The sequence below is a fragment of the Bos taurus genome, chromosome 14 (assembly GCF_002263795.3).
Source record: "Bos taurus isolate L1 Dominette 01449 registration number 42190680 breed Hereford chromosome 14, ARS-UCD2.0, whole genome shotgun sequence".
In the NCBI taxonomy this organism is placed as follows: domain Eukaryota; kingdom Metazoa; phylum Chordata; class Mammalia; order Artiodactyla; family Bovidae; genus Bos; species Bos taurus.
In genome coordinates this window covers 13,624,615-13,648,732 of record NC_037341.1, presented here as the reverse complement: position 1 = coordinate 13,648,732, position 24,118 = coordinate 13,624,615, and the positions used below count along the sequence as shown (strand labels likewise).

The following is a 24,118-nucleotide window of genomic DNA, read 5'->3' as shown; positions in this document are numbered from 1 at the left end:
GTTTAAGAGTGTGTTTACGGTAGTCCAACTTTGACCATTCTATCAACATTTGTAAATGTCATTTTCTTTATTTGTAAAATAGGGATACTAAAGAATTGTTCTTGTAAGATCATTACTTGAAATGATGTGTGTAAACTTAATAGCAGAATTGCTGGCACATATAATTAAGTAGACATTATCCATTATTAAGAAGAGGTGGCAAGAATACACAGAAGAACTGTACAAAAAAGATCTTCATGACCCAGATAATCATGAAGGTGTGATCACTCACACTCACCTAGAGCTGGACATCCTGGAATGTGAAGTCAGGTGGGCCTTAGGAAGCATCACTATGAACAAAGCTAGTGGAGGTGATGGAATTCCAGTTGAGCTATTCAAATCTTAAAAGACGATGCTGTGAAAATGCTGCACTCAATATGTCAGCAAATCTAGAGAACTCAGCAGTGGCCACAGGACTGGAAAAGGTCAGTTTTCATTCCAATCCCAAAGAAAGGAAATCCCAAAGAATTCTCAAACTACCGCACAATTGCACTTATCTCACACGCTAGTAAAGTAATGCTCAAAATTCTCCAAGCCAGGCTTCGGCAATACGTGAACCGTGAACTTCCAGATATTCAAGCTGGTTTTAGAAAAGGCAGAGGAATCAGATCAAATTGCCAACATCCACTGGATCATCAAAAAAGCAAGAGAGTTCCAGAAAAACATCTATTTCTGCTTTATTGACTATGCTAAAGACTTTGACTGTGTGGATCACAATAAACTGGAAAATTCTGAAAGAGATGGGAATACCAGACCACCTGAGCTGCCTCTTGAGAAACTTATATGCAGGTCAGGAAAGAACAGTTAGAACAAGACATGGAACAACAGACTGGTTCCAAATAGGAAAAGGAGTACGTCAAGGCTGTATATTGTCACCCTGCTTATTTAACTTCTATGCAGAGTACATCATGAGAAACGCTAGGCTGGAGGAAGCACAAGCTGGAATCAAGATTGCCGGGAGAAATATCAATAATCTCAGATATGCAGATGACACCACCCTTATGGCAGAAAGTAAAGAAGAACTAAAGAGCCTCTTGATGAGTAAAAGAGGACAGTGAAACAGTTGGCTTAAAGCTCAACATTCAGAAAACTAAGATCATGGCATCCGGTCCCATCACTTACTTCATGGCAAATAGATGGGGAAACAGTGGAAACAGTGGCTGACTTTATTTTTCTGGGCTCCAGAATCACTGTGGATGGTGATTGCAGCCATGAAATTAAAAGACACTTACTCCTTGGAAGGAAAGTTATGACCAACCTAGACAACGTATTAAAAAGCAGAGATATTACTTTGCCAACAAAGGTCCGTCTAGTCAGGGCTATGGTTTTTCCATTCATCATGTATGGATGTGAGTTGGACTGTAAAGAAAGCTGAGCACCGAAGAATTGATGCTTTTGAACTGTGGTGTTGGAGAAGACTCTTGAGAGTCCCTTGGACTGCAAGAAGAGCCAACCAGTTCATCCTAAAGGAGATCAGTCCTGGATGTTCATTGGAAGGACGGATGTTGAAGCTGAAACTCCTATACTTTGGCCACTTGATGCGGAGAGCTGACTTATTTGAAAAGACACTGATGCTGGGAAAGATTGAGGGCAGGAGGGGAGAAGGGGATGACAGAGGATGAGATGGTTGGATGACATCACCAACACAATGGACATGGGTTTGGGTGAACCCCGGGAGTTGGTGATGGACAGGGAGGCCTGGCGTGCTGCTGTTCATGGGGTCACAAAGAGTCGGACACGACTGAGCTACTGAACTGAACTGAACCCGTTATTTGTAGACATAACTAGTAGTACCAATATTTTGGCTGTTAAGTTGCTGTCTCCTTCTTCCTGCTCTGACCTTAAGCTGGATAGAAATGGTTTGATGAACTTGGTGTCCAGGGAACAAACTATTTGTAGTCTGAAGACACTATCCATGCATTAAAGAAACTGATACCCAGTTTTCTTACAGGTACAGTTTCCTACCTTTGTTAACGATGGACAATGGAAGAAGCAGAAAGCAGTCTAGAATGCCTGTGGGTGTCAAACATAACAAAAATGAGTGCATTAGGCTAATGCAATTCAAAGGGACTGGTAAGGACTGTGGAAAATCTGAAAGCACCTGCCTAGCATTTTACAGGCATCCATACTTCAGTTCCAGTTAGTTGATACTCCCTGGAAATGTGGGATGAATGATTTCACCATGAGGTAGCCATCGGTATTTGTAAGTGAAATCGTATTTTATATTTATATAAATTCATTTTTTAAAAGACCCAGGATATCAAATAATCTGTATGGGCTATCTAAGGTGTATATGGCTTATGGTATGCTATTTTGTAACTTCTAACCTCCAAGATAAAGCCCACCACCTTGTCAATAGGATCCCATGACTTGGCTCCAGAAATCCTCTTAAAAGTTACTTTCCACCTCTTCTGATTTTAAGTTTGCTATCTGGTAATACCAAAATGCTCCCAGGAATCCTCTGACTGCCTTCTAAGCTCTAGGCTTCCCTAAGTGGCCCTAGTATAACTTTAATACCATTCTGGGCTTACAGCCGTCATAGACCTTGCAACACAATTTTTAAGTATCTGTTTCCATCATCCCCATTCACCCAAAAACTTCTTGGGGCTGAATACCATGTTGTGTCCACCTCTCTTCCCAATGCCTAGCACAGTACTGGACACATAGTAGGCCCTCAGGTAACATTTGTTAAATTGGATTGAATTTTTTTGGAAAGGGACATGGTAAGTGATATGATCATTCTTTGCAGAAGTTGAAATGTGATACAGAGGGCATGAGTGCAGAACACATATTATTCATCATTTTCTTTACTCATTATTTTTGGGTCTGAAGAACCAAAGACCTGGAAGATCTCTAAGGCAAAATATACTCGAGAAACTTCCAATAGTCTGATTTCCCTACATGTTATCTGATTACAACATCCAAATATCAAAGGTAAAATTAGTATAAGTAATAGTGACAATAGCTATTGTTTATGAGGCTGCTGCTGCTGCTAAGTCGCTTCAGTCTTGTCCGACTCTGTGCGGCCCCAGAGCTGGCAGCCCACCAGGCTCCCCCTCCCTGGGATTCTCCAGGCAAGAACACTGGAGTGGGTTGCCATTTCCTTCTCCAACGCATGAAAGTGAAAAGTGAAAGCGTTCAGTAGAGTCCGACTCTTTGCGACCCCATGAACTGCAGCCTACCAGGCTCCTCCATCCATGGGATTTTCCAGGCAAGAGTACTGGAGTGGGGTGCCATTGCCTTCTCCCATTTATGAGGCTACAGCACCAATTCTTTGCTAAGTAGTTTAAAGGAACTATGTTTTCTTCTATCTTTATGCCATCCGTAAAAGGCATATACTCTCATTTTTCCCATTTACCGGATGAAGACATAGAGACTTAAGAGAGAACATCCATGGTACTACAACTAGAAATCGGTGGATCCAGTATCCACACCCACGTCTGATTCCCCTTCACTTCTTGATACTTCTCACCAGTGTCAAGTGACATCAGTGACCTATGGATGATTTTCTTTTCCCTAAAGACCTGAACTTCAGAAGGAATCTACCCTCCTTTGTGACCTTATCACGAAAATTTTGAAGAGGTAAAGAATCAGAACAGGATCAGAAGATAAAAAAGGACTTCATTTCCTTGCTTTGATTGCACCTCTAAGCATTCTTTTGGTATACAGATCCTTTAAAAAAAAAAAAGAAAAAAAAGAGGCACTCTAACTAATAGGGAGGTTTCTGAGAAATCACCTCTCCTTGCCTGTGACTAGAAGACAAAGCAAGGACCCTGGAGTCATGTATTCTTGAGTTCAAATCCCTACCCTGTTCCTTTATGAACTGATTCCATTCTTTCAGGCTTATTTTCCTATATATAAAATAGAATTCATAAAGCTCTTCTGGGCTCACAGGTTTGTTATGAAAATCAAGTGAGAAACGCAGGGGAAAGTGCTTTTGGAACTGTAGAGCACCAGGCACACAGGAAGACTGGCTACTGTTTCGCAGAAACGACATCCCCAAGTCATTTTATGAGAGACGTGGAAACTGGGGTCAGGACATAGGCACACACTGTGTACCGTGGCCCTGCTTTGATACAGTGCAGAGGTTTAAGTAGCCAGCAAATCAGTGGGAATCAGGCTATGAACACTGGACAAATACAACATATTAATATGGACCTTTACTTTGCCAGAGACCTATAATTACACCTTATAATATTATATATATATATATTTTGCAGTATTATAATAAAATGCACATCCAATATATATTTTGCAGCATTTTAATAAAATGCACATCCATAAGCAATGAAAACTGAGAAGGAAATAACAAAAGAGATACTGGAAGGGAACACATACCTTTATGAGGATAGGGGGAAGAAATTCAGTATGCTTTTTATTAATACTTATGTAGCACTTGCCCAAACTCATCTTTGTAAGAATTCCGGCCAGGTAGATATGATTCTATCATACTTATGTCTATACAATAGGGAGGAAATTTCCACTCAACTGACAGGTGGTCCTGAGAAAACAAGACTGGGTTCTCTTTCCTTCCTGAGGCATTATGCGTACCAAGCCCAGCCTTCCTGATTTGAAGCTGTGCTTTGTATGAAAAGCTGTTCTACAGTACAAACCAATCTCTCTCACCTTCCACCCCCTATACAATCATTTTACCAGGAAATAAACAACTCACTTGTTATCAATTTATCATAGATTGACACTGAGAGAGTGCCCTGGGACCACGGGACTCTGTGCTACAGAATTAACAGATGTGCTTTCAGTAGCATTAAATAGTGCAAAGAGCCTGTCTCGCCAAAAACTCTCTCATTAACTATTAATTAAATAACTATAGATGCTTCACTGCAATAAAGAAACCAGTAGGTAAGTGAGAGAGACACTCCAGTAGATGAAAGCATGTGCTCATTAAGCAGGAGAAAGACAATCTGTAACATTTAAAATGAGAATAATACCGATAATAATAATATTTATTGAGTATTTACTATATATCAGTCAGCATACTAAGCACTTGCATCGACTATTTAACTCTAAGAACAACTGGAGAGGCAAGCAGTATTATTACCTCAATTTTACAGATGAGGAAGCTGAGTCAGAGAAAGGTTAAGTAAAAACCTCACAGCTGCAGAGGCAGGAAGCCTACAAAGTCTAATTTAAGGTAATCAGTCATTCTTTTTTTTTTCTGCTTTGATTTTCTTTCTTTTTTAATCATCAAAGGTTATAATTGTATGATATTGATAAGTACAGAGCAAAATACAATTAAGAGAGGACAAGTGCGCTACAATATTGTGTTGGCCTCTGCCACACATCAACATGAATCAGCCACAGGTATACATACATCCCACCCCTCCTGAACCCATCTCCCACCCCATCCCACCCCTCTAGGTTGTCAAAGAACACTGGGTTGAGCTTCCTGTTTTCAAATAATCCCTGGTGCTATTGGCCTTTCCTTGGCATAAGGACAGAAATTTTAAAAAATAATCATCCTTGGCTTCTAAGAGCTACTTTCTCTTTTTTTTTATTTGCCTACCTTATTCTACTTTCTGGGTTACAAGCTCACCTTTCTACTCACTGATCACCTTCTACTTCCTGGGACATGAGTTCACCTTCACTTTATTGATCTAGTTCTACTTCCTGCATCCAAAGCTCACCTTTCCACTCACTGTTCTACTTCCTGGATCGTTAGCGCACATCTCTTCACTGGCTTTTATTTGCTTTTTGGCTCTCCTGACTGGAATGTAGACGTTCTATAGGTTCCCACTGAGCCTGGGAAACAAAGCATCGAAAATAAGAACTATCACCTTCATAGTTCCTGCCTTATGAGCGTTATCAAGAGTGAAAGAGACCTCTGTCTATCTGAAATCTCTTTGTCTTCAAAGTGGCAAAATATTAGAGAACCTAACATTTAGGCTGCGGCCACAAAGGGTCTTTAAAGACTCATTCTCTGAACATAATAAAGGGGTATTACAACTATGAATTCAGACCCTGTTGGAATGTTGTCACAATGAGAGTAATTCCGCCTAGAAGCAGTGAATCTGGAATACCACTCAACTTTTTTAATGGAGACATCTATGTATGAGTCCTCTTCCTTTTAAACACAAACATACATGCATACATAAATATCATGGGGATCAGGTTAACATAAAAAACTATAAGCTATTAAGGAACACTCCTAACCAGTCACTACTGGGTAGGTAACTGAGACTTGAGATCAAAGAAAACTAGGCTAGGCTCTGTCACCACCAACTCAGGTTGTGGAGCCTTAAAACTCCCGATCCATAAACAAGAAACAAGCTCAAACCTCTCAGCATATCTCCAAGTATAACAAATAAGAATAGTTAGCCTTTATTAAGATGTACTAGGTGCTAGGCACTACGCTAAGCTTTTAGTAGACATCATCTGAGGCCTCACACACTGGCAGTCTATGACATATTTATTTGTGTATTTGTATTTTTTTTTTTTAACTGATGGATGTTTTAGTATTTTGAATCAGTTGCCTTTATTTAAAGCTTAGGAAATTTCACCATTTTCTCCATTAATGGCTATTCTTTTTTAAACAATGGCAAAGCTGAATAGCAAATGCCTACTTCAGATTGTACATGCACTCTCCAAACTGCTTCAGGCCCTACCCTGCCCTGTTGCATGGCATTCAGCCCATTCTCCTATGTATACAGTCTTCTTGGCTCCTGCAGACTTTTGTTTTTTCTTTTGACATCTACTTTATGCAGATTAGCAGGTTACATAACTACATCTCTTTTCAGAGATAGGTTGAAGTGTGCGTTTTCTTGCACAACAGTTCAAGCAACACATTGAAATTTCATTAAATCAGACTAAGAAGAACAGAAGAGGCTGTTTTTTTAAAAAAATTTTAAACTTTTTACTTTATATTGGGATATAGCTGATTAACAATGTTGTGATATTAACAATGCTGTGAAGGGACTCAGCCATGCATATACATGTATCCATTCTCCCCGTAACTCCCCTCCCATCCAGGCTGCCACATAACAGTGAGCAGGGTCCCATGTGCTGTACCGTAGGTCCTTACTGGTTAACCATTTTAAATACAACAGTGTGTACATATCCATCCCAAACTCCTTAACTATCTGTTCCTATAGGCAACAATAAGTTAGTTCTCTGAGTCTGTGAGTCTCTGTTTTGTAAATAAGTTCACGTGTATCATTTCTTTTTAGATTCCACACACAAGGGACGTCACGCGATACTTTGTCTTCTTGGTTCCCTGAGGGCTTTTGAATTTGCCATACCTGTGTCACATCTTAATCCCTAAAACACCTTTATGAGGTAAGTATTGCCTTTTCCTGAGAACAATTTTACTTGTATAAAATTGATTTTTTAAAATGTTGCTTAATACATACTAGTTAACTTTCTTCTTCACTTTTTATCCACAAAATTTGGTTGGATTTCAGTGTAGAAGGGAAGGCCTATTCTTAAAATTTTAATTAAATACAGCTAAAAATAGAGGCTCTTCGGTGAAGCTTTTATTCAAAGGGAATTCAAATGCAAAAATAAATCTGCCAATGTCCACTTTTGCTATTGAAGGTAGATGAGCCGCATCATCACCTCATTTCAACCAAAGAGCCTATTAAGGTGAAAATGTTTTTAGAATTTGATTATATATTTGAACTGGAACTTGAATGTGGCATAAACCATTGAATGTTTAAAGCAAAAAAGGTTGAGGGAACCAATTTAGGAGGTGGGTTATAAATTATGCATGGGCCTTTTGAAAAAGGTCAGCATTTTTGTTTAATTCCACCAGGACCTTCTGAGAAGTGCAATACGGCTACTCTAGATGCTTCTTCCTCAGGATGCCTGTTCTTTATCAGTATCCCTGTCTCCATGGTAATAGGTTAGTGCTCATCCCCCACCCCCACCCTGACCTCCATGCCCACAGCCTTTGAACCTCAGCAGGAGGAAGAGCCCTCTGGGGTGCCATGCACTGCAGCTCCAGGACATAAACAACTCCATGGGTGGTTGCCATTGCAGTCCTTCATCCATGATATAATTACCCCAAGGTGTACTGGTGATGAACTTGTGTGCATCGAAGGAAGAACAGTCACTTTTCAATAAATCACTCTAGCCAGGTGGTCACCAAAGCTAGTGTTCTGAGAAGCGTGGGTTACAAGGCAACCAAGGCCATAATTCATCATTAGAAACAACGATAGACCTGGAGTCCATCCTGGGCATGAAGGACCTCTCCAGTTTTATAAAAGAGAGCCACAGGGTTTCATAAAGAGAATACCAGGAAAATTCAGATTTCATCCAACCAGACCTAGAGATGGTGCCTTTCTTCTTTTACTGAACAGTTGTGGGGACTTGCTCAAATTGCTTTGCCTATCTGAATATAGATTTGCTCGTTGTAAAATGCAAGTAATAATATATACTTTATAAAATTTTGAATTTATATGTGAATTATGCCCAACATGCGATGACAATTATTATTATTTTTATAATGGGAGAGAGGCTCATAAGTTTTGGAATAGAAGATAGTCATCAAATAATTAAAAGACAAGATCCAAATCAAAGGACCCATTCATCTCTCTTCCCCACCCAACCGTGTTCATAAAGGGATGTGGCTTATAGCCACTTACACTCAAAGATGCGAGGACAGGCAATGCTGAGGATGGGGAGTATAGGCGGACATGGCACATCTATCGTTCATTGCTTAATTCCTCCATCAGACAGTCTACTGAGGCCTGGCATGTACTTCTTTCCCAGTGAAGGTCTTACCTCTATACCTTCATAATAGCGGCACGTTTCAAAATTGTATTTTATGAGGAAATGAAACTCCTCGTGGATTAATCCTCCTGCTAACCAAAGACATGTCACCTCCAGCACTGAGCTTGTCTTTGTCTTCCTGTCAATCCCTCATCCCCAACTGTCCTCCATTTTCCTGTCCCTAGGATTTAAGCAAGCATTCTCCCAGTCAAGAAAATCAGAAGTGAGCCCCCATACTCAATGACATTTTAAAGGTGTAAACTGTTGATCACAGAAGTTACATAACAGGCCACACAGTTAGTTAATAGCAAGGCTGAGTAAAACACAAATTGTCTGACCTCTACACCCTTAATCCATTACTCATTACATGGCACCAGCATGCCTCTCCTGCTGCTGCTGCTGCTAAGTCGCTTCAGTTGTGTCCGATTCTGTGCAGCTCCATAGACAGCAGCCCACCAGGCTCCTCTGTCCCTGGGATTCTCCAGGCAAGAATACTGGAGTGGGTTGCCATTTCCTTTTCCAATGCATGCATGCATGCCAAGTCGCTTCACTTGTGTCCGACTCACGCCTCTCCTAATATTTGTTAAAAACAAAACAAAACAAAACAAAACTATGACGTTGGAAATGTGTTTTTCATACTATCAGAATTACTCTCACTTTCAAAAGTCTCAGATGTTTCGAGCAAAGTTACTAAAAAGTCTACTTTTCACAGGAGTGATGGAATTATTTGAACCATACAGTCATTAGTGATTAAACATGATATTTATGCTATTATTTCTCAAGCTCAGTTTTTACTTCCTAACACAGAAATCACCTATTTAAGCAAGTAGACATCTGCTTCATTTTATTTTAGCTTTGCTGGTAACAGTCATGCATGTGTTTAATTTCATGTTTCATCCAAACTGCCCCCGTTACACCTTCTTGTACCAGGTTCTTTTACATGGATGCAAATATGCTTTTACAAGTTCATTTGGCTTGCCTGAAAATTTTAACATTTTCATTTTGTCAAGTTTTCCCTGATCTTTCAGGGTTCAGAACTGGAAGAATTTATGGTTATAACTCACTGTTTTACAAGAAGTTTCTTTTATAACCAGTCTTTTCCTCATTGTCTGAAGTTTCACAAGTTTCTCTATACTCCAAGAATGGAAATTTTTATAAAGCAAATTCCTTCATATTCCAAAAGACAATGTGGTTAAAAAGAAAAGTTAGGGTTGAACGTGCAAGCATTTCTATGTCTGGTTTCCAGTTATAGACGTCCCAGTTTTCTTTTGGAAATGAAATTTCTTTGTGTAAATAACCTAAGAAAGACGGGCTTTTCTTTAACATGAAAACTATCTTCCTGGTAGTGAAGTAACTTTACGAGCCCTCATTTGTTCTGGTTTTTATTTTAAAAATAATTCTTTCAGGGCAGTGAAACTACCCTGGATGATACTATAATGGTGGATACATCTCAGTAAGCATTTGTCAAAGCCCATAGAATATCCCACATATACAGTGAACCCTGAAGTAGACCATGGCTTCAGGTGATAATGATGTATGACTACAGATTCATCCGTTGTTACAAAGGTCATCACTCTGCTGGGGGATGTTGGTGATGCAGAGCCTTGTTCAGGGGTCAGGGCAGAAGATATATGGGAATCTTTATACTTTATGTTCATTTGCTGTCCACCTAAAACTGCTCCAAAAAATAAAATCTACTGAAAAATAGATGAGAATGAAGAAGTGAAGTGAAGTGCAGTTGCTCAGTCGTGTCCAACTCTTTGTGATCCTGTGGACTGTAGCCTACCAGGTTCCTCCATCCATGGGATTCTCCAGGCAAGAATACTGGAGTGGGTTGCCATTTCCTTCTCCAGGGGACCTTCCTAACCCAGGGATCAAACCCGGGTCTCCCACATTGCAGGCAGGTGCTTTAACCTCTGAGCCATCAGGTAAGCCCCCAAAATAAAATCTACTGAAAAAATAGATTAGAATAGTTGACATAAAACATCTTTCTTGCAGATACATAAGCTGTATACCAAATAAGCCTGACTTCTATTACAGCCTTTTTTTTTTTTTCTTTTTGCTTTACCCATATCTGTTACTAGCTTCCATGAAAAGATCTGGCTGCTATGAGTGTGTGTGTGTGTGTGTTTTAAAGTATTTCAATTTAAGAACTATGTGATTATGATTTTCTCATCAAAAGATTAGTTAATTTGGATGCTTCTAATGTGAATTTGGGGGCCTTCCTGGGGGATGAGTGGTAAAGAATCCACCTGCAGTACAGGAGACACGGGTTTGATCCCTGGGTCAGGAAGATCCGCTGGAAAAGGAAATGGCAACCCCATTCCAGTATTCCTGCCTGGAGAATTCCATGAACAGAAGAGCCTGGCAGGCTACAGTCCATGGGGTCACAAAAGAGTCAGACACGACTTATCAACTGAACAACAACGATGGGAATTTTATGCACAGTTTGCAATTCTTAGTTCAGATTATAAAGGTATGAGAAAGGGAAGTGTTAAAAGCTATTTCAAAAACTTTCCAAAATTTAAAAAATTATTTTTCATCACTCCTTTGAATATAAACTCATCAATTACAGGCAATTCATAGCCATTTTGAGAATCTCTTTATGAGCATCATTTGTTAGTTGCCACATTTAATTACTGTATATTGTGTCAAATCATAAACTTGGCTGTTCTTATATAAATCACATGGTAGGTAATGACTTTCCCTTACATTCTTCTGAATTAGCAGAGTTTAACAACATATGATTTTTTCCTAGTAGCTTTGAAATTTTGATTCAAAAAGAATTTAACAGTAGAGATTTCTTCCTATTTTCCATGCATTTATGGTGGTGGTGGTGTAGTTGCTAAGTCACATCTAACTCTTGGGATCCCATGGACTGTAGCCACTAGGCTCCTCTGTCCATGGCATTTCCCAGGCAAGAATACTGGAGTAGATTGCCATTTCCTTCTCCAAGGGGTCTTCCCAACCCAGGGATCAAACCCATGTCTCTTTCATTGCAGGAGGATTATTTACCACTGAGCCACCAGAGCAGCCCTCATGCATTTATACACGATCCAAAATCACATGCAACATAGATGCATAGTACATATTTATAAAGTGTTCGATAAATTCTATGTAAATTCTATAATCTCTTTTGATATCTTATCTAACCCAGGTTTCCTCAGTCTTGGCACGGTTGACATTTGGGGCCGGATAGTTCTTTGTGTGGGAAGCTGATGTGTAATGTAGAATACTTAACAGCATCCTGGATCCCTCCACACTGAAAGCCAGTTGTACACCCCACAATTGTGACAACCAAAAACGTTTCCAGACATTGCCAAATGTCTTCTGGGGGGAAATCTCCCCAGTCAAGAACCACTGGGCTCACCAATAATTTGGGATCACAAAGTTCTCCTTTAAGAAATGCATATATACATATGATTTTTAATTGTGCTTGGCCTAACAAGTTAGCTCAGCTCTTTAGGACATTGTAGTGAGTTCAAGGTCAGAAGATCGATCATGAGGTTTAATGCATTCATTCAACAAGCATTTATTGACTGGCCTACAATTACATTGCACTGTGCAAGGTGCTGAGAGGAATGCCACAAAAACATGGAAAACAACCGGTGCCCTGCAGGAGTTTATGATCCTGCACAGTGAGTGAGAAAAGTCAAAATGAGTGGTGGATTCAGGGCACACCAGCGGTTGAGAAAAGCATGACTGAACCTAGTGCTGAAGAACAGAAAAGAATATGGTTAGACAGAGAGGGGAAAGGGTGATTCCTCCTCTAAAGGAGAAATAACAAAGAAAGTTATTTATCATAAAAGGTTAACATATGCTAGGCGCTGTGCTAAGTACCGACTATATCATATTTCTGTATATGATGTATATGACAGAAGCTAAGTTCTGGTTCTAAAGTCTCCAGACTTTGCTTTAAATCCCCACTTAAGACTTGAGAAAACAGTATTTAAAAATTAACTTTTTTATGCATAAATTGGAATAATGATATAGTATGATTTTTTGAAGCCTAAAAGAGGTGATACATGAAAACCAACTTAATATGGTATCTACACTAATAATAAGTGAATATTTTTATTCTTATTATTAAATCGTGATTTACTTGGCTATTTGAACCCAGGCCTGTCTGTGTTCAGAGCTGTGCATTCTACAATTCACCATGTTCCCAGGGTGAAATAGGCCTTGTTCTGAGAGCAGCAGAAGCTCCAAGTCCTGCCTGGAGAAGACAGTGGACTATATAGCAAGGGGTTTGACCTGTTCACAAGCAACAGGGGATGTTAATGACTCTGAGCATTGCTCAAATGACTTCCCAAGAAAAGCCACTGTAGTGGGGGTAATAAAAAAATAAAAAGAGCTGGAGGAAATGTGGTATCACATGGAAGAAAAATGGTGGGAAAGTGTAAGCAGAGGCCAAATCAGGCAAACCCTTCTAGATGATGATAAGGAGTTCGAATTTATCCTGAAATCACTGGGAAGTCACTGAAGGGTTTTAAGCAGAGAGAGAGCAGAACCAAGTGTGTCCTCTGAAAAGAGAGTCCTGGCCATCTGAAGAATGGAGAATGGATTGACATACGACAAACAAAAAAAACAAAAGCAAAAAACTGGGAACTGAGGCTACTGAGGAGACTAAGTGATAGATAATGTTGGTCTGGACTTAGTAACAGAAAGATAGGAGAAGTAAAAGGATTTAAAGATGTCTTTTGGTGATGGAATTGATAGAATATTCTTTAGCTAGTAAGTGGCAAAGCCCAGTCATTTGATTCCAAATCAAATACATTTTAACATACATTTATAGTTACATTCTTATTTAACCTAGCTACCTATTAGCCACTAGATACTGAGATAGCAAAAATAACTCCAAGTATAAGTCAACATTGCCTTTCAAGAAATGGGAAACAACTCAATTTTATAATCTTTGGATTTGTTGTTGTTGTTGAAAACAGTAAACATCTGTGGAAAGAATAAAATAAATGCTATTGGGTCAGCGATGTCCTCTCTACATGACATGCAGAAAACATGACTTGCCTGGAATGTGGTATTTACTTCAAAGCAGCCCATTAGCATCTAGCATTTGCCAGATTATCTGCCTCTTCCGGGACAAATTTGAATTAAGTGTGTATTTTTTAAATCCAGAGATGCTTTTGGTTTGATATCTAGTATACAATCATCTTAGAATAAAATGGCATTTATGGATGTCTTTCTATAAGCACACCTTTGATTAACTTTCCATGCACTTACTGATTTATTCAACAAATGTGTTTTTAAGTTAGTACTTGGCCATGTGTCGTATTTGATGCTGGTAATAAAATGAAAATAACATAGATTATCTCCACTCTTAACCAGTTTGTATTTGAGAGAGAGAGATAAGACAAGTAAACAAGTAATGTCAACAAAGCCAACAACTGGTTGGATGGAGTAAGTACAGGATACTAGTGGAAGGGGAGGAGAACTAGCCCCCTCCTGGAGGAGCTGACATTGACATGGAAATCTGAGGATAACTGGGGCCAGGCCAGCCTAGAAAAGGTTTAATGAGAGGGAGACTGCTTGGGGAAGTCAGAGTATAAGCAAAGGTCCAGAAATGGAAGAGAAAATGACATATTCATGGAAAAGCAAATATTTCAGAATGGTTGGCAAGGAAAAGTTTAGGAGTGATGAACCCCCTGAGGGAAAAGTCATGAAAGAATTTATAGTCCATGTTAAATAGCCTGAATTCATTCAAATAGCAAGAAGGAACGATGTGAGAATTTTTCAGCAGGAAAGTGACATGATCAAGTATAAAATTTAGAAAGACCTCCTGGAATGCATATAGGATGGAGAATGCATGGGTGGGGATGAAGCAATCAAGTTAAAAAACAAGCATGTCAGTTGGAAGTCTTGTGTGTTAATTATAGACTAGAAACTATGCATTCTAAGAAAACTGAGTGGATAGGGAGAGAAGTAGGCAAATTCTAAAGAGACTAGTTGATAAGACAGGCAGGTCTTGGAGATCGATTGAATGTGGTAGGTGAGTGTTGGGAAGTATCAAAGATGATACCCAGGTTTCTGACAGGAGTTAGGAAACACAGGAGAAATGGTTAGGATATGGTAATAAGTTGTACCCTGGACATGTTAAGTTCCATCTGTTTGTAGGTCACTTAAGTAGTGATGGACGCCAGGTAACCGAGTTCTCTGTATTCACAGGAGAGCTCTGTGACAACTCAGAGGTCTTGTTGGCATCAGCATGTAGTGCAGCAAGAATTTTGATTGAATATTGTCGATGAGCAGGAAAGTCAGAGAACTGTGACAGTATTACGTGAATTAGCCCTTCACAGCTACCCTGGGGCGGTTATAATTCCCCTCTGTAATCAATGATGCAGCAAGCAAATAGTTTTCTGAGGGTCACTCCAATGACCTTGTTGCATTAATTTATTATTAGGCTTCCACTGATTACCATGATTCCAATCTGCAGCCAATATGCCAATCAATATCTACGTATTGAATGCCCCATATATGCTCAGCACAATGACTATCTGAATCTCTTTCGAGTTTTAGATGTGGTAGGCTAAAAATAAAGGACAGGACCCTAGACAAAGTGACTGGGCAGTGAAGAGAGTTGCAGAGAAAATTGCAGTTTTAGGCACAGAAAACAGCAAGGGTCAATTTGTAAAAATCAAAATCAATGTGCAAACCCAAAGAGCAAAAGAGTTTCAGAAATCACAAGCGAATGCCAAGGGTGAACACATAAGTAGGACAGGACAGTACAGGTGTAAAGCCAGGAGGAGAGCATCAGGGGCCCAGGGTAACTGTGATGCTCAAGCTTCCATGTATTGACTTCATTATTTATCAAGGACATGATCCTTGGATGGGTAAAACCTGCTTACAAGTTATGGGTTGTGATAGATAAATCGGAGAAGGCAATGCACCCCACTCCAGTACTCTTGCCTGGAAAATCCCACGGATGGAGGAGACTGGTAGGCTGCAGTTCATGGGGTCGCTAAGAGTCGGACACGACTGAGCGACTTCACTTCCATGCATTGGAGAAGGAAATGGCAACCCACTCCAGTGTTCTTGCCTGGAGAATCCCAGGGACAGGGGAGCCTGGTGGGCTGCCATCTATGGGGTTGCACAGAGTTGGACACGGCTGAAGTGACTTAGCAGCAGCAGATAGTAAATACCTACATTGGCTTGATTCTTTCATGATTCTAGACCTATTCTGAACATTTTTTATCAAGGCAGTATTTCCACTTACAATAGTTCCCCCATTGTCTAAATTTTTTAGATAAAGATTTTCCTGAAATGATTACAATTAGGTCTCATTTAATGAACATTTATTCTATGTCCACAAATGTGCATTTTGCATACAGTGTCCCATTTAATCTTCACAACATCTAACTGAAAAAACTGAGTTTCTCCTGTCACTGGGAAGAAAACAAAAACTCTGAAAATATGCTGTAAAACTGTTGATCCTGGCTTTGCTTTCCTCTCTTTTTGCCTCCAGAAACTTGCTCCAATTCATTCTCTTGTTCCAGTCACCCTGGCCTTCTTCCAGTTTACCAAAGCCACCATTCTTCAGACCCCAGGATATTTGCACAGACTGTTTCATCAGTTGGACATTGTTTCTCTCTCACTTTGCTATCTCTTTTAGATCTCAACTAAAGGATAGCTTTGTAGACAAGCTCTCCCTGCCTTCCCTGTACCAGTCAGTACCCTTAGTTATGCTTCATAGAACCACACTCCTTTACTGTCAAGCCCTGAGCTCAGAATATAGTTACACCTTTATTACAAGGATTAGGGCTTCCTAGGTGGCTCAGTGGGTAAAGAATATGCCTTCAATGCAAGACAGGCTGGCAGATGGAGGTTTGATCTCTAGGTCAGAAAGATTCCCTGGAGGAGGGCATGGCAGTCCACTCTAGTATTCTTGCCTGGAGAATCCCCATGGACAGAAGAGCCTTGGGGCTACAGTGTATAGGATCACAAAAAGCTGGACATGACTAAAGCAACTGAGCACACACACACACACAGCAGGATTAGTCGTTTAAGATTTTTCACCCTAAAGGACTGTAAGCACAATAATAGGACTTATTATGTATTTCTTTGCTCACTATTATATCCCTGATATCAAAGTTACACAGTTTTGTATATATATATATAGTTTATATATATGTAACATTATTAACAAAGTTTATATATATATATATATATAATATATATAACTTTATTAACTTTGCCAACAAAGGTCCATCTAGTCAAGGCTATGGTTTTTCCAGTAGTCATGTATGGATGTGAGAGTTGGACTATAAAGAAAGCTGAGTGCTGAAGAATTGATGCTTTTGAACTGTGGTGTTGGAGAAGACACTTGAGAGTTCCTTGGACTGCAAGGAGATCCAACCAGTCCATTCTAAAGGAGATCAGTCCTGAGTGTTCATTGGAAGGACTGATGTTGAAGCTGAAACTCCACTACTTTGGCCACCTGATATGAAGAGCTGACTCATTGGAAAAGACCCTGATGCTGGGAAAGATTGAAGGCAGAAGGAGAAGAGGATGACAGAGGATGAGATGGTTGGATGGCATCACCGACTCAATGGACATGTGTTTGGGTAAACTCTGGGAGTTGGTAATGGACAGGGAGGCCTGGCGTGCTGCAGTCCATGGGGTCACAAAGAGTCGGACACGACTGAGTGACTGAACTGAACTGAACTGAACTTTATTAAATCCAATCAACAATAGAGGTCATTTTTCATTATTTACAAATTATGAAAATGACGGCTAGAAAAGTTGTCACTTATTTAAGATCAAACAGCTCACTGATTAGTACCAAGATTACAGCTCAGAGCTCCTACCTCCCTGTCCATTTTCTTTTAAAAAATATTAGCCCCAATGTGCTTGTGTTTGACCTTCCCTTCTTCATCTTCATTGCACAGATGCCCAAAGGGAAATTCAGACAATAAGTCTACATCCTAACAATGCAAGCTTAATGAACTAACCAGAAGAGTAATCCCACCACTGAAAAGCTAAATTAACATCCTAAAACCATAACTAAAAACATTGCTTCAATCTGACAACTGCACTTGTCATTTCTATAGAGTGTGGGCTTTTTGCATATGGAATATTTCCCTTCAAAGAAAATTGAGAACTTCTATTGAATTGTGCCAGACAGAGCCATAGCTGTGTTGAACATTCTACCGACATTCCTTGAAAAGCATGTGTCATCTTGGCATCTTATTTAGATATATCTTTTAAAGAAGCAGTTGCTGCTATGCTGTAAGCTAATGGAAAGGAACTGCAGTTTCTTTTTAAAGTCATCTGGGCCCCCAGAGCAGAACAACGATTCAAATCATGACTATTCAGCAGCCACTTAAGTGTATGACTTCCCTCTGGCAAAGTTCTGAGTTAAGCCCATGGATCATATTATTCTGAGTCAGTTGATATCTCTCCGAATGCTACTGCCTGTGTTTCCACAACTAAATTTATAGAGGAGTCTTTGCAATAGTACTATACCAACTCTTGTATATCTTCTTGATTATTTCTGTTCTCTCTTTTTGCCCACATTGTCAGGTCCAGACTATGAGCAGAAAGCCCCAAAGCTAACAAATGCAGAATGCATTCCATTGACTCAAAATGTGATAACACAGCAGTATTTCTCTAGAGAGGATTTTCCCTCATTAATCCAGCTGGATCTTTCACTAAAAACCCACTAAGAGAGTAGTTGAATGAGGGACACACTGAATTTTCTTTCAGTACTTTCTAAAGTCAACTGATCACTTCTAAAATCAGAACACCACCCACTCTTTGCTGACAAAAAAGTATTATCTTTATTAGCACTTAACCAAACAACCTAAAAAGCACGTGCCCTTTGTAACAATTGAAAAGAAGATAAGATGAAGATTTGAAGTGATGATAATGAAGACACTTCAGTTTTGTGAACTCAGAAGAGAAGTAATAAATGAGAGAGAGAGAGAAAAAAAAAGAAATGGTGAAGAAAGTTTTGGTGACTATCAGGGAACAGGAAGTATAATACAAAAACAGTGTAATGCTTCCCTGGTGGCTCAGAGGTTAAAGCGTCTGCCTGCAATGCGGGAGACCTGGGATCGATCCCTGGGTTGGGACGATCCCCAGGAGAAGGAAATGGCAACCCACTCCAGTATTCTTGCCTGGCGAATCCCATGGACAGAGGAGCCTGGTGGGCTATAGTCCACGGGGTCGCAGAGAGTCGGACACGACTGAGCGACTTCACTTTCATGGCCCTGATACAGCCTTGGGCTTCCCTGATATCTCAGTTGGTAAAGAATCTGCCTGCAATGCAGGAGATCCTGGTTCGATTCCTGGCTTGGAAAGCTCCACTGGAGAAGGGATAGACTACCCACTCCATTATTCTTGGGCTTCCCTTATGGCTCAGCTGGTAAAGAATCCTCCTGCAACGCGGGAGACCTGGGTTTGATCCCTAAGTTGGAAAGATTCCCCTGGAGAAGGGAAAGGATACCCACTCCAGTAATTCTGGCCTGGGGAATTCCATGGACTGTATAGTCCATGGGGTCGCAAAGAGTCAGACATGACTAAGTGACGTTCACTTCACAGTCTTGAGTCAGATGTACCAAAGTTCACTAGTTCATTCGTTTCTTAATTCACTTGACAATGGTAGCATGGCATACTGGTTCAAAGTGTAGACACTGTAGCCAGAGAACTAGAATCGAATTCCATTCCACCAGAGCCAAGCTGTGAAGCCTTTGGCAAGTTCCTTAAGCTCTCTGGCTTCAGGTTACTCATGTCAGGCAGGCATGATAATGTGTCTATTTCATTAAGTTGCAAAGAGGATTTAATGAGCTGTAGATAAGATGACTAACACTGTGCCTGGCACACTGTGAACACTAGGTCAGTGTTACTTTTACTGTCATTTCCCCCCATGCATCTGCATATTCCAACCCCACAAGAAGTGCTGAGTACTGGAGAGGGAATAAGATAGACGCTGTGCCTCATTAGATCATGATAAATATTATGATAGAATGGATTAGGGGGATGTGAGAGAAAAGAATGAGGCTGTGGAGTGATTTAATTCATTGAATGGTGAGGAAACACCTCTCTGGAAGAAGTGTCATTGAATCTGAAAGCCAAAGTTTGAGGGGATGAGGGTTAGTTAAGGGACTTAAGGGAGATAAAACGCCCAGTCAGAGAAATGTCAGGTGCCCGGCACAGGTTGAAGATCTTGGCTGCTTCTGAGGAACAGAGCTAAGGCTCCTATGGTCAGAGACACCGTCAGGGTGGTGAAGAGTGAGAAATGAGCCTGGAGGTGTGGGCAAGGGCTGGACCACCAGGACAGGACCTCTTCCAGACAGGCTTTATTCTCAGAACAGTGGGAGACTACTGAAGAATGTTATGCAGAGAAGGAATATAATCAGATTTTTTTTTTAAGTGAACAGACTAGTTTTTTAGAGCAGTTTTGCGCTAAGCCACTTCAGTCGTGGCCGACTCTTTGTGACCCCATGGACTGTAGCCCATCAGGCTCCTCTCTCCATGGGATTGCCCAGGCAAGAGTACTGGAGTGGGTTGCCATGGCCTTCTCCAGGGCGTCTTCCCCACCCAGGGATCAAACCCGCATCTCATGCATCTGTATTGGCAAGTGGGTTCTTTACCACTAGCACCACCTGGGAGCCCAATCAAACCAAAGTAATCAAATCGAACCAAAACCTCACCAACCAGAAAGTCACCTTCAAAGTCAATGGCAAATGGCCCCAAATGTGACCTCCAAGTCCTACTAGACCTGTGACCCTTGTCCGAAGTGCCTTATATACAGAGTTTCCCTTCACAGAAAGAACACTCCAAATTGGAGCCAAAGCCCCACAAATGGAGCTGAAGCTCCCCAAGTTGGAGCCATAGCCCCCAAAAGGACAAGGTCAAAAAGCCTCTGGTAGGACCCTGATGTCAAGCTGTTCTGGGGGAAGGTTACTTGAGTGTTTAATTTGCAAAGGGGAGTGGTATCTGTTAGAGCAGTTTCTAGGCTTACAGAAAAATCCCACAGAAAGTACAGCAGATTCCTTTAAATCCCTGGTTCCCTCCTTCCCCACACTTTCCCCTGCTAGTAACTTCGTGCACTATGCGGTGCATTTTTTATAATCTATAAACTACTATTGATCACTATCATCACTAAGGTCCAAAGTTCACATTTCAATTCCCTCATTGTGTGGAACAGTTCTATGGGTTTTACCAAGGCCTACTGTCAGGTTTCATAAATGACAATGTCACATAGGATCATGCCAAATACTTTCACCACTCTGTACTTGATTTTTAATTGGAGGGTAATTGATTTACAGTGTTGTATTGGTTTCTGCCATACAACAACATGAATTAGCCTTAAGGATACATATATCACCACTCTATAATGTTTTTATTTTTAACTGTACAAGCTTAAAGTAGGTGGAAAATGTGGTTGAAACAAGAGTCTTGATAAGAAACTTATTAAGTGGCTGTTGCCACAGTCTTGACAAACTCAGAAAACTCTAACTCTAGAGTCAACTGCAGATGGTGACTGCAGCCATGAAATTAAAAGACGCTTACTCCTTGGAAGAAAAGTTATGAGCAACCTAGATAGCATATTCAAAAGCAGAGACATTACTTTGCCAACAAAGGTCCGTCTAGTCAAGGCTATGGTTTTTCCTGTGGTCATGTATGGATGTTGAGAGTTGGACTGTGAAGAAAGCTGAGTGCCGAAGAATTGATGCTTTTGAACTGTGGTGTTGGAGAAGACTCTTGAGAGTCCCTTGGACTGCAAGGAGATCCAACCAGTCCATTCTGAAGGAGATCAGCCTTGGGATTTCTTTGGAAGGAATGATGCTAAAGCTGAATCTCCAGTGCATGGGAAGAGTTGACTCATTGGAAAAGACTCTGATGCTGGGAGGGATTGGAGGCAGGAGGAGAAGGGGACGACAGAGGATGAGATGGCTGGATGGCATCACTGACTCGATGGACGTGAGTCTGAGTGAACTCTGGGAGTTGGTGATGGACAGGGAGGCCTGGTGTGCTGCGATTCATGGGGTCGCAAACAGTCGGACATGACTGAGCGACTGAACTGAACTGAACTGAGTGTCAACAGACGTACTTATAGCTATAGACTGACTGTTATCACAATGTGAATTTGAACCATATCATCTTGACTTTGTCCTGATTGAAGAACACGCCTCAAGAACATCAGTTTTGGATCCGGCATAAATTCCCTATTGTCTTTTGAATTAGATTTATGAAAGTAGTGCCTTAAAAAAAACTCTTGAACCTGCTGTTACCTGGCTCCAGATGAGTATCTTTGATGTCCACTTCTGCTATTTCATCGCATAGGGGGCAGCTTTGTGTCTCTGCTCTTCACAGCAGTTGCTTTTAGGAATTACAGTTTTATGTGATTGGAATCAAATTTATACATGAGAGGGCTAATGTGCATATTGGGGTGGGAAAGGAGCCTGAAGTGGGAGCACTGGCAGCAGAAGGTGAATGCCTGCTATCTGTCAACAGTCTGTTAATGTGCCACCTTAGCCCAGAGTCAAGTGCCAGGAGGCAGCAGAAAACAATTCACTTCTTTTGCAACAACCTGATACAGAAGCTGCTTGTCGGAATCTTGACAATGCACCTTGATTAGGCTTTGGTCTTCCTCTGAGAAAGGTCTTGTTCTAAGGACACAGCCAGGTGGTGTCCATAGGCTCCTAGTCTTTTCTCCTCGCTCCGCCCAGAAAATTACCCACCATCACTGGAAGCCTCATGTTGTGTCATATGACAATTGCTGAATTGGCTTTCATATCCAAAGCCATGCTTTTCTTTCTCATTTTGTTTGAGGTTTTCCATGCAGTAGGTATAAGGTATGGCGTTGTGGAACTGTAACTACTGAGAACACAAGAAGCAGACTAGAGAAGATGGTGGAGGAGTAGGACGGGGAGAACACTTTCTCCCCCACAAATTCATCAAAAGAGCATTTAAACGTCGAGTAAATTCCACAAAACAACTTCTGAATGCTGGCAGAGGACATCAGGCACCCAGAAAAGCAACCCAACTCTTCGAATGGAGGTAGGAAAAATATAAAAGACAAAAAAAGAGACAAAAGAGGGAGGGATGGAGTTCCGTCCCAGGAAGGGAGTCTTAAAAAGAGAGAAGTTTCCAAACACCAGGAAACCTTCTCACTGCTGAATATGTGCCGAGCTTCGGAAGCACAGAGGGCAACTTAACAGGGAGAAAAAATAAATAAACAATTAAAACTCGCAGATTGCGAGCCCTACGGTAACTCCCCCAGCAGAGAAGCAGTGCAGACGCCTGCACACGCCATTGGCAAGCGGGGGCTGGGCAGGGAGGCGCGGCACAGGCTGCATGGCTTAGAGTAAGAATCTGGCCTGAATACCCTGAGTGCTATCTGAGCGAAATAATTTGGGCTAGCAAACCAGACTGTGGGATATCTACCATGCGAAAAGCCAGCCCTAACCTAAGACACCGCCAGGCCCTCTCACGGAACAAAGGACTGAACAGAGATAGCCGGCTGCAGACCTTCCCCCTCCGGTGACAGGCAGCCAGAACCGGAAGGGGGCAATCGCAGCCCCAGAGAGACATTATCTATAAAACTGTAAGCAGGCTTCTTTGCTAACTAAAACTTCTTGGGTATCTGGACGGTCAACATCTGCCTGAGAAGGTGTGCCGGTTTTACACCCAGATAACCGAGTGGCGGGGAGGCGATAAGTCGCAGCATTGGCGCTCGCCAAACACCTCATCACCTGAGCTGCTCGGACCTGGGAAGAGCACAAAACGCAGGCCCAACTGAGTCTGCGCCTCTGAGGACTACCCGAGTGCCTGAACCTGAGCGGCTTGGACCTGGGAGGTACATGCAGCCCAGGGCCGGCCTTGGATTGTTCCCGGTGGAGCAACCTAGAGCCTGAGCAGTGTGGGCAGGGAGGCTACACGCGCCGTGAGCGGGGGCAGACCCAGGGTGGCTAAGGCAGTGCGAGCGCACGCCAGTGTTATTTGTTTGCAGCATCCCTCCCTCCTTCCCCACAGCGCGACTGAACAAGTGAGCCTAAAAAAAAAAAAAAAAGTGTCCTCCACCGTGCCCTTTGTGTCAGGGCAGAAACCAGACACTGAAGAGACCAGCAAACAGAAGAAGTTATAACAGAGGGAAATGCCTCGGAGATTAAAACCCTGTGGTTACTACGGACTACATAGGAAGGGGCCTATAGATCTTGAGAAATATAAGTCGGACCAAGGAACTAGCCAAAAATGAACTGAACCCACAATACTCACAACAAAACCAGAGAAAGTCCTAGATATATTTTTACTATTTTTACAATCATTCTTTCTTTCTTTTTTTTTTTAATTTTTTAAAAAAAAATTTTAAGTCCTCTATTGTTCCTTTAAT

General features: G+C 41.2%; 1 long non-coding RNA gene across 3 annotated transcripts in view; it reads right to left on the bottom strand.

Moving 5' to 3' along the window:
* The window catches only part of LOC112449612 (uncharacterized), a 113,792-nt gene that overhangs the window by 25,492 nt on the left and 64,182 nt on the right, over nt 1-24,118 (bottom strand). For 2 of the 3 annotated variants that reach the window (XR_009490457.1, XR_003038209.2), the window contains one exon: nt 5,203-9,339. The exons of the other annotated variant lie outside the window; for it this stretch is intronic. This is a non-coding gene — a long non-coding RNA (uncharacterized lncRNA). Of the gene's footprint in view, nt 1-5,202; nt 9,340-24,118 lie in introns of those variants that run through there. 3 annotated transcript variants of the gene reach the window in all.